Below are 12,234 nucleotides of genomic sequence, written 5' to 3' on the forward strand. Positions count from 1 at the left end.
GGTTACTTGCTGCCTTGGATGTTGTTCCCCTAATATTCTGGGTTAAAATGAAATAGAGCAGAATAAAAGTTTTGTTCTCACTAGTTTAAAATCTGAGCCAGTTTGGCACTTCCTATATTGGGTGGAAATCAGTCTGTGCTCCACTTTCAGAACTAAAATATGGCTTTGCGATGTTTAATGTTCAATGTTGTCTTCCTGCTCCCTGTTTGAATCCTTTTCCCCTTCATTTACTCATGGTGTGATGTTGGTCACGTTATTTAATTTCTCTGGGCTTCAATTTACTCACTGAAAAATTGGGGTAATATTAACATTTAATCTAATGAACTATGATGATGATGACTGTAATGTGTTTGGAAGAGTTCCTGGAACATAAATTCATGCAATATGTGTTAGCTGCTATTATTATTGTTGTTAGCATTATCTGTCTTGACACAGATCTGTAGCATTATTTTCTGAGTGTTTAATGTCACAGTATTTCTGTTAATCCAGTTTAATGATGAGCTGCTCGAATATAACATTTTTTAAACATTATTTCAATTTTTATTTATTTATTTTTATTTTTTAGTTGAGAGAGAGTGCAGAGAGAGAAAGTGCAAGCAGGGGAGAGGGTGGGAAGGGGGAGAATGTTAAGCAGGTTCCATGCTCAGTATGGAGCCTGATGCAGGGCTCAATCCTACTACCATGGGATCATGACCTGAGCTGAAATAAAGAGTCGGATACTCATCTGACTGAGCCAGCCAGGTGCGCCTCTAATCTAACATTTTATATGAAATATAAAGGCCCTAAGAATAGTCTAGATGACCTGGCTGAGAGATAAGTTAAAATCTTTTGACCCTCTTAGGAGCTCTCTGACATCACTAAAGCCTAGAGCCTTTCTAAAGTTGATTTTCTTTGTTGTTGTTTTCTTTTAATGAAAAAAAAAAATTTAATGTTTATTTATTTTTTGAGAGAGAGAGATAGAGTGCGAGCAGAGGAGGGGCAGAGAGAGAGAGGGAGACACAGAATCTGAAGCAGGTTCCAGGCTCTGAGCTATCAGCACAGAGCCTGATGCGTGGCTCGAACTCATGACCTGTGAGATCATGACCTGAGCCAAAGTCAGAGGCTTGACCCACTGAGCCACCCAGGTGCCCCTAAAGTTGACTTTCTAAAAAGAAAATTGATATCCTTATCCATATCTGATTTGGAAACCATTTGGAAATATTAAGGACCTTAGGAAGGAATAACGATTTTGGTGATAATGCTGTGGACTTAGAGAGGTTGTTCTACCTCAAGAACTAGAGGTGCCTTATGTTCTTATTCCACATACTTCCCATGTACCCTGCACAGGAGTTTTGCACACAGGTAGTATCGATGTAACAGATCTCTATCTCCTAGATTTATAGAAGAGCCTGTAAATATAATCCAGTATGATAAGGACTCTGGCTCTGTTTTTTGATGTTTGATTGCCAAAATCTTAAGCTTCCCCTCCCTCCCCCTCTGCCTCACTTCTGGACTAGCTGCTTAGAAACTCTGGATCCTCCTTCCTTGATACTGCTGGGAAATTCAAACCACACAAGACCCTGCCTGTGCCCATGAGTCCTCATGTCAGCCTTCCCCTCTGACTACTGTAAAGACCCACGGCAGTCTCCTTTTCCTGTCTTGCAAAGCGTTTTCAGACCAGCTTGCAAAGCCTTCCCTGCTTTCCCAGAAAGCGTCATTATGTAAGTAATAACCCTTTTGCTATGAGTCATCAGTCTGGACCTTCCAACCAAATTTTGGGTGGTGGGGCAGGGTCTATCCTGTTTCTTCAGAGTGGCGACAACACACAGATAGTAGCTTGAACTGAAAAGAACTAAGGTTTTTGTGTAGAAATGGCCGAGTCCAGGTCTAGGCAAGAAAAATACAAGATAAGTCTGGGCTATTTTTGTTTTGCCCTAAAGCAAGGAAGTGTTCAAAGACTAATGGGCTCATGTCAAAAGAATTAACAGAAGCCAGGATGAAGGGGCTTCCACTTGCCAAAATGGGGGCAATTTGAGCACTGAAAAGAATAATGATGGTAATGGATTATATCACATCAAATATAAATCTATAATGATACAGAGAAAGAAGAGGGGAAAGAGAGAGAGGGAGAGAGAGGGGGGAAGTAAAAGGCAGAAGGTCTTCTTTATAAAAAATTATTCACTAATGTGAAAAGAAGATTTTTAGAAGTCACCATTTTGCAGCCAAACATAATTCAAGCAAAGATCATAAAATAATATGAAAACTCTTGAATAAAGTGTTGTTGAGATATTTGCATGGACTCAATGTATTATCCCAAAGATGATGTGTTTTAATTGCCAAGGAAAATTAAGCCCTGTGATAGATACATGATAACAGTAGGAGGTATGCAGCATCACATGTAGTGGGTAGTACTTAGGACAAAATAATTAACATGAACCTAATGGTGAAGAAGAATTAAATACAGAATATGGGGTATAGTAGAAGGCAACTATCCTGAATTTTTCAATGTCATCAAAACGAAAACGAAAAGCTGAGTGCTCTTCTAAAAGAGATTAAAGGTATTAAAGAGACATAGCCACATGTCATGTGTGAACCTTGATTTGATTCTAGAATGAAGAAGTAAAGTAATCTTAAAAGTTATTTTCCATCAGTTGGGGAAATTTTAATGTAGATAAATGAAAGGGATGGTGTGGTTATGTAGGACACTCATTCTTAGCAGATATGTGATATTTAGGGATGAACTGACACAGTGTCTGTAACTTATTCTCAAATGTTTCAGCAAAAAAGTATATATATATTTTTATGTCAAAGAATAGAAGATTAGCCCACATAAAAAAAGAAAGAAAGGAAAGAAGGAAGGAAGGAATGAAGGAAGGAAGGAAGGAAGGAAGGGAGGAAGGAAGGGAGAATGGGAGGGAGGGAGGGAGGATTGGAGGAAACAGAAATTAAAGCAAGTGTGACAGAATGTTAACATTTTGATGAATTGAGATGGATGGTATTTATTGTTCTCTTCCTTCAAGTTTTTTTCTGGGTTTTAAAGTTCTAACATAAAAAGAAATTAAGGCTCAAAGCCCAAAATGAAATAGAAACAACAAAAGAGCTCCACAGGAGTGCCGATGCCCTCCAAATGCCCGTGTTAACTTCCTCTGAACACTTAACAGACTTGAACAGAATGTAATATTTGCACTTGAAAATTATTCTTAATGTAGAAAATAAACTGCAATTATTATGATGTCAAAAGACCTACCGCACAGCAGCACACGTTCATGAATCAATGTTATCTGCCTCTGTCTCTGGCATCTATTTGGATTGCTTTGCCCTGAAAGCTGTATAAATATGTGCTCTCTGCCAACAAGGACAAATAGACAACTGGCTCGGAAATCAAAAGATTTATGGTTGCTGTAAGTCTCCTTATTGTGGTACCTCGTTAATACCAGATTTGATTTGGGAGCGTCTTGCTCGAACTGCAAACGAGCCTTGACTTGCCTGATTGGAGAGCCACTGGCAAGACTCACCTGTGATTAACATCTCTTTGCTCAAATAAGGACGACTCCTCCAGGATGACATTTCTGACTTGTTCAGCTTGTGTTATTACATCTGAAAACAGCAGTAATTCCTCGTCCTGCTCCTGTGCCCTGAGACAATAATTGGCGGGCTCATTATCTTTTAAGACCCTGGAGGAATTTATCCTATTAAGACCGTGGACAAATGAGTACTTACCGAGATCTCTTTGACTTTGCAGTGCCTTTCCACAACTTGTTATCATGCCTAATCTTTTTTCTCCATTCTGTGGTACTTTTTTTTTTTTTAAGATGACAAGTTATTTTTCTTTTCCTCTTCTGAAAGGCTCTCTGTATGAAGAAGGATTGCCAGTCAGTGCGGTTTTATGAATTCAGGGTACAATGTAATTGTAAGGGAATTCTCTGGCCTTACATACTCCATCCTCTGCCTGTGAGAGATGCGACTATTACCATCATATTCCGTGTCTGTTCACATCTACTACATAACAATTTTTTGGTTCTTTCTTGTTTGTTTTTTGTGAATGTTCTTTGGATCTCAGTCTTCATTTTCCTACCAATAATTTCTCCATGGGAGAGAGCACAGCCTGCTCTACATGAAAATGAAAACCTGTAAGCCAGATAATGTACTCGGTGAATTTAAGGAACACGAGTTTTGGTGAGACTTCCTTATGCAAGGATTATTTGTTTCTGAAAACTGGAAAATTCCTGTGGAAGGAACACATACTTTCAAAGTGAAACCAAACTGGTGTCTCAATATCATATGAGTGTTTCCAGATAGCTAAAAGAAAGAAGCGTAAAATCAGATTCACATGACACAGGTTTGAATCCTGACTTTTTGCCAGTTGTGTGTTGCCTTTGAACAAACTGCCAGACCTCTCTGAACCACAATTCCATGAAGTAAGTATAATAATCCCCACCACACAAGACACTGTAAAAGGGTTAAATTATGATGATGTCTATCAGTGAGCCCAGAAGTGTTAGGCTTTCAGTACATGTTGGTTGAATGTGGATCTCTTGAGAATCTCTAATATCTGAATAATTAGCATGGAAAGGAAATTCACACCCTGACAAGCTAGCTAAACAAGTAGATTTATCTTTACCTAATACAAAGTCAAGGTAGATGTTGCGGTTCTTGATCCAGGGGTTTATTGTCACCAGGGTTGGGTGGCTTCTCTGTAGATCATCTGGTCTTTCCTTAAAAGTCATCACAAAATGAGGGCTATGTCTCTTATCACAAGATCTGTGATCTTGGCAGAAAGAGGAGAAGAGCAGTGACTCATATTTGTCCCCCCCCCCCAATCTTTTAAAAATTATTTGAGAGAGAGAGCGAGCATGGGGGAAGGGCAGAGGGAGAGAGAGAGAGAATCTTAAGTAGGCTCCATACTCAGCACGGATCCTGATGCGGGACTTGATCTCACAACCATGGGATCAGGACCTGAGCCACAATCAAGAATTGGTCACTGAACTGACTGAGCCACCCAGGCACCCCTCAGATCTGTCCCTTTGATCCTAAAAACAGAGATTTTCCAGAAGCTCCAGTCCACTGCTCCTTATATTTCTCTTGCCATAACTGTGTCACATGGTCTGCTCTGGCTGTGATGGAAGCTGGAAATGGAGTGGTTGGCTTTCCCAGTCTCTGCTATGGAGGGTGGCAAAGGAGAAGAGGTTGGGAATGGGATTGGGTGTACCAGCCACACAGGGTTATCTGAGGAGGTAGGGAGGTGGTATAAGAGCACGGACTTTAGGGGCACCTAGGTGGCTCAGGTCATGATTTCGGCTCTGGTCATATATATTAATTATATATGTACTATACACATGTGTATACACATGATATACACATATATATACACACACACATATGATATATACATAATTTATACTTATATACATATGATATACTTATATATACCTATGATATATACATAATTTCTGTTATCTGGTACATGGAAACTTTAATAAATTATAATTACTGACGAAATATTTTTAAAAGTTGTATTTTTGTTGTGATAGTCACTTGGCAATGAAATAGTAATAATGAGTTAACCTTCTATTAGAGAGTTAAATGCATTCAATGTATAAAATTAAACAACAATATTACAAGGAGTGGAGAAAAACTTCCTAAGAGAGACAGAAAATTCTAACGTTTTGGGGAAAAGATAAACATTTGGCAACTGTCATGAGGTAATATTGGAAGGTTCCCATTTGGCTGATGTGCTCCCAACAGCAGTCTTTGTGAAGGGTCCTTCAAGGGAAGGTGTCTTCATTAACAGGTTTGATAATAGTGATGAATTGTTTTGAAGTAGTGATTTGAATCATGGCTTAGTGAGAGCTAGTTTCAGCTGAATTGATTTAAGAGAGTTCATATTGTAAAGGGTTGAATTTTCTGCAGAATTAAATGTTTGGAGCTTTTTAAAATTATACTGATGGTAAAAGGTAATTGAAATAAAAGTTTTGATTCTTTTACATCTCCTAGAACAACACATATCAATCTTCTGAAAAAATATCTTTCAATAAAAGATAAAGTACGGGTTGTATACCTTTTGGAATAGGGACATTATAACACTAAAAATTCCTGCAAATGGGGCCACTAGACTCTTAGCAAATGAACTTTCATCTCAAGCTAGCTAGACTGCTGGAATTGCAGGTAAACAATGGATTCCTTTTTATTACAAGCATGTCCTAAATATTACATGGGGAATGCTTATACTAAAATAATATCTATTGTTTTAACAAAAATTCAAATTTAATTGGGCATCCTATATATTTACTTGCCAAATCTGTCCAACCTACCACAAGCGAATCTTAAAATCTGCCCAAGTCATTTGTTACAGGAGCCTGGTTATGTCCTCTAGACTCTGAAGAGGAAGCAAGACTTTTGATGAGTGGCCATCATTTTGTTTTTCCCACTTTTCCACAATAACTAATCAGTCTTCCTTTCTAGATCTGAGGAAGGAAGGCAAAAATGAAACCTTGTGTGAATGCATTTCCCCTCTTAGCTGTTGAACACTTCCTTGCTATGATCAAGTCAATTTTTGGTGAACTTGTAAAACGACCTGGAGAGTAGAGGTAGAGGGACACGGAAAAGTATCTGCTGTAACAATTGCCCCTGATTCCAAGGCATGAGACCTGGATATTGACGAGGATCCACCACAGGTAGGGCTTTGACTTTTCACAATGCACTTACCTTTATGTATTTATTTACTTCAGTGTATAATGAACCTCATTTACCTCATAGGATCTAACTTTATATCAAATGAGGTCATTTATGTGAAAGCACACCATAAATAAGCATTTTTATTAAGAGTCAGAAGTTAAGGGGTGCCTGGGTGGCTCCATCAGTTAAGTGTCCAACTCCTAGTTTCGGCTCACGTCATGATCTCACGGTTTGTGAGTTCCCTCTCTCTCTGCCTCTCCTCTGATCTCTCTATTTCTGTCTCAAAATAAATACACAAACTTAAGAAAAGAGTCTGGGGGTGCCTGGGTGGCTCAGTCGGTTGAACGTCCGACTTCAGCTCAGGTCATGATCTCGCCGTTACTGAGTAGAAGCCCTGCAAAGTCTGTGCTGACAGCTCAGAGCTTAGAGCTCGCTTCAGATTCTGTGTTTCCCTCTGTCTGCCCCTCCACTGCTTGCACTGTGTCTTGCTCTGTCTCAAAAATAAATAAACATTAAAAATAAATAAAAATAAGAAAAGAGTCACAAGTTAAAACTAGGATCAAATCAAGATAAATGTGTGTAAAATTAGGGTTAATTTTGGTATTTAGTAATTTTCTAGGAATTTATTTATTTTATCTACTTTTAAAAATTTGTGTATAGTATCTAACTGTTCATTAATTGCTGGTATTATGATTGTCTGCCTGAAAGAACTAATAAGATTCAGAGAGAAACTATTAAAACTAATGTAAGAGTTTATCAAGGTTGCTGGATACAACATCAACCTTCAAAAATAAGAAAATATTTCTCTATACCAGCAATAATCAATTAGAAGTCTCCATAAAACTATTATTCCATTCATAATTTAAATAAAACTATGCAATATCCAGGACCTTTATGGAGAAAGGTACCAAAATGAAATCTTCAAATTTGTCTATATGTAAATTGTCTATATGTAAATAGACAATGAACATGTGTCAAAGATTTTAAATTCATTAATTAACGAGCAAACCATTCATGTCATGGTCAGTTCAAAGAGCACTTGAGAAGCCAGGGATTTATAGGCACTTTAATAGAGAAATATTAAGATACAAGGGCTGAATTGGTTATAAAACAAATGTCCCACAGACCTTGGATGTTTGGAGTTTTCTGTTTCATCAGACACAAAATTATTTGCATCTACTGGGTGCAATTTTAGAAATTAACATGTAACCTCACTAGGTCTGAGACATTTTATTAATAGTAAACAGTGAAATAAACCAAGTGCATTCCATAGCAATTCTTTCCTTTTGTGGTCTTCATCCCAGAGTGATAGTGTAAGGATATTCTATGCATCTTTTTGGCCTTATTTCCAAGTTTCACATAAATTTCCTGACACTTCAAAATTCTGGTAAAGGATATAAAAGATGATCTAAATAAATGGAGTGACATTTCATGCTCCTGGGATGGGATGAATTCATATTCCTAAGATGTGGATTTTCTTCAATTCAGTATATAAATGAAATGCAATTTCAATCCAAATTCCAGTTAAATATTTTAGAGGAACTATTAAACTTTCAGTAAAAATTGTAGAGAGGAATAAAAGTCCATGGCTGTCTGTTGGTTAAAGGGAAGTCATAAAGATAGAGAGTTTGCCTGTCACGTATTAAGACATACTACGAGGCCAAAGTGATAAAAGCAATGTGCTACTCATATTAAGACCAGATAAACGGGTAAGTGGAAGGAAATAATACACTCAGAAGAGACTCATGTATCCACGGGAACTTAATAAACTTTAAAGGAGTTACCACAAATCAATGAAAATTATTTAGTTGAAGTGTTTGGGGAAAACTGGCTCACCATATGCAGAAAAATTAAAGTGGATGCCTACCTAACCCCCAAAAAAGGATGAATTCCAGATAGACTAAATATCTAAATTGAAAAGGGAAAACCATACAGCTGATAGAAGAGAATATATGAGATAATCCTTACAATCTAGAATGGTGAAACCCTTCAAAAACTTCAAAAAGAAAATAAAACAAATGATTGATAACCATAATTGTATCAAAATTAAAGCTTTCTGTTCATGAAGAATACCAGGGGCCAAATTAATAACACGAGTAACTGGAAGAAGGTGTTTTCAAATTTTATTTTATTTTTTAAAATTAATTTATTTTTGAGAGAGAGAGAGCAAACAGGGGAGGGGCAGAGAGAGAGGGAGAGAGAGAATCCCAAGCAGGCTCAATGCTGTCAGCACAGAGCCTGACATGGGGCTTGATACCATGAAGCATGAGATCATGACCTGAAAGCTAAGATCAAGGGTCCTATGCTAAACCAACAGAGCCACCCACACACCCCAAGAAGGTGTTTTCAATATCTAAAAGGGGCAAGGGAGTAATAATTAGTGAAAAGTTTCTGTATATTGACAAGTCAATTACTATAGTAGGGAAACAAAGAACATGAGCAAGTAATTTAAGGGAAAGAAAATTCTGAAAACCAACATGTGCCCAAAGCCATGCTGAAGATAATTGGAAGAATGCAGTTAAATTAACAATAGTAAAGTGGCAAAAATAAGAAAGCTGGGTAATGCTAAGTATTGTCAGGGAAGCAGGTATGCAGGAAGCTTCATGGGAGAGTAGACTGGTATAGGCATTCTGCACAGTCTGGCATGATGGATACAAATTTTATATATATATATGTATATATATATATATATATATATATATATATATATAGCTATGACCTGGCAATTCTTCTCCTGAGACTTTATCTAAAAAAATTTTCAATCATATTTATAGCATGAAATATATAAAGGTATTTACTGCAGTGTTGTTTACAATGGTGGGAATTGGGGGCAGTTTGGGTAGACAGATGTGGAGAATACCTCCACGGGTTATTAAGGAAGCATTAGAAGGAGCACATCTGATGTATACATAGAAATTAGATCGGATCTTAAAAAGAAAAAAAAAAGCTTCATCCAAAAAAGTAGAAGCTGAATGAGATCTATAAGGATTTTCATAGTTTAACACAAATGCCAAGGAAATCACACATCACGTTTTTAAGCACTTAGTAATAAAAAGAATAAACCACAATAGAATGGTTACTTTCGAGATTGGGATAAAATGTAATAAATAAATAATAAAACTGGAGACCCTCGTATGGATCAGTGATAATAATGTGCCTTGAACTGAGGCGCGTTGTTAATATCTGGTGAATAAATAAAAAATAAAATAAAACGAAACATAACGGTGCGCTGGAGAAGCATAAGCATTCATCACTATGGAAGAGTTACGACTTGCTAAATTTACCACCATGATTGCGTTCTGGGGGATAGTCCACCTGGGAGGCAGCTGTAGGCTGATTCAGGGCTTTCACGTGCTCTGAGGTCAGAGACCAGCAAGAGAAATTCAGAAAGAAGGAGCACATTCGCCATCAAAACAGTTGTAGTCCCTTTTGTGCATATTGTTAAAATGCTGCAAATAGTTTTGGGTATCGGTCTTTGCCAGCAAGAACCCCACTGTTTCTTCATTTCTTCCCCTGTGTATTTAGCAGATTGTCTTCGTGGTTATTAACAACCCATGCTACTGTAGTTTTCCAGTATGCGAACCGCTTTGCTGAAACATGCTTTTGTTTCGTCTTTGCTACAGCTCCTCTGGAGGCCCTCTTCTGCTACTTTCGCAGTTGAGAAGGCAAAGGCTGAGCGAGACAGATAACGCGCACGATGTCAGGTATCTGGGAAGTGATGGAAATGGAACTTGATGTCACGTCTTCTGGCTTGAAACCCCACGTTTTTCATCTAATGCTTCAGGCTGCTTTCATGCAAAGAAATATTTAGTCCTAACTGAAATTCAAGTGATTGAAGAAATGAAATTAATGAAATTTTTATATAGGTTTCTATTGCTGTCTTTGCAGAAATTAACTAAGAATCGGTAAAGAGCTAGTAGATATCTCAACCAGGGTAAGGCACTTTTTGGGTGGAAGTCTGAAAAACAGTGATAAATAATGTAATTCCTTGGTCATTCACTACTGTTTGGAAACTATAATTCATTTTTTTTTAACGTTTATTTATTTTTGAGGCAGAGAGCATGAATGGGGGAGGGTCAGAGAGAGAGGGAGACACAGAATCTGAAACAGGCTCCAGGCTCTGAGCTGTTAGCACAGAGCCTGATGTGGGGCTCAAACTCATGGACCGTGAGATCATGACCTGAGCCAAAGTCGGACGCTTAACCGACTGAGCCACCCAGGCGTCCCTATAATTCATTTCATAATAAATTCTGAATTTCAAGGAATTTCAATTTGTCCAAATGCATGAGGCTATGAGTTACAGATATTCTATTACGTCATCCCGGATGCAGTTTCCAAAAAGAGGAATACTTATGATATTAAACTTGACAAAATCAGAAAAAATTTTAGGCATGTATGTAATACAATCTTACAAAATAACAGATATGGGAAAACTGATTAAAATAAAACATAAATGTTGAAGTAAAAGCTACGACAGTCTACTGTCAAGTGGCCTATGGGCTTTCTCCATGTGTCTTGTACAAGGCAAGACTATGGTCACTTCTCTTCAGAACCATTCAATGTCCACAGTCTCCAGGTCCTCATTTGCCACACAACAATCAGGGTGATCTGATTATTTTAGGGTTCTCCTGCATAGTTCATCCATATTTGCTTTCATAATAAAGAAAGAAATATGACTTCATCTAGCTTCATCTACCTTATCCTAACCTTACTTTCAACACACTCCTCTCCCCCATAAACCTTAACCTAGAATAAGTACATGGTCCTTCCACCTCCTCAGACTTGCTGTGTTCCTTCTCACCACAGACCTTCTGCATATGTGCTTCCCTTCACTGGAATGTTCTGGAAGGTTCTTCAACTACTTCCATCTGTTTAACTCGTTCCTTCCTCAGATTCAGTTTAGAAATCATCTCCTCAAGAAGTCTTGTGATCCCTAGTTCCATTTGGGTCCCAGCTATATCAGTGGGATATAGATCTCTGTCCTTTGCATCACTTATGTGGCTTATAATTGTATCTTTATTAATGTGGTTATTTGCTTAATTTTTGTTCTGTCTTCCCCAACAAACTACAGATTCCACGCAAATCTGTTGCTTAACATATTTTTATTTTTCCTCATCGTTTCCTCACTTTGTATCTAGTGCCCTCTGCTTGTTGGGGGCATCGGTCTTTTATTTTGACTCTTTGGGACCTCTGCACACCACACCTTTCCTGTGTTTGAGGAATACTTCACCTTGTGAGCCCATTGCTAACAGCGGAAGGGCCCAGAAACTTACTTCCCTAGCCATCATACTTTGTAGCTGAGCACAGACCTCTGACCCAGGCAATGACATGCAGCTTTACAGAGGTGTAGTCTGGAAGATTCCAGGAGTTGTCTTCAGTCCCTGGAATAAACAGTGCAATCCACGGGATTGTGCCTGGTGGTCGCCCTGGGGCTGGCACCATTTTGCATCTTACTTTGAAAATTGTTCCTGGAAGAATGGCCACAAGCCTGCTTCTGTGACTTTCCCAGAAATTCTGAGACTTCCGTCCTTAATAAAGCATTTTTATCTGCTTTAACGAGCTAGAACAGTTTCTTTGGCT

Source organism: Panthera tigris, chromosome A1 (assembly GCF_018350195.1).
Source record: "Panthera tigris isolate Pti1 chromosome A1, P.tigris_Pti1_mat1.1, whole genome shotgun sequence".
Lineage (NCBI taxonomy): Eukaryota > Metazoa > Chordata > Mammalia > Carnivora > Felidae > Panthera > Panthera tigris.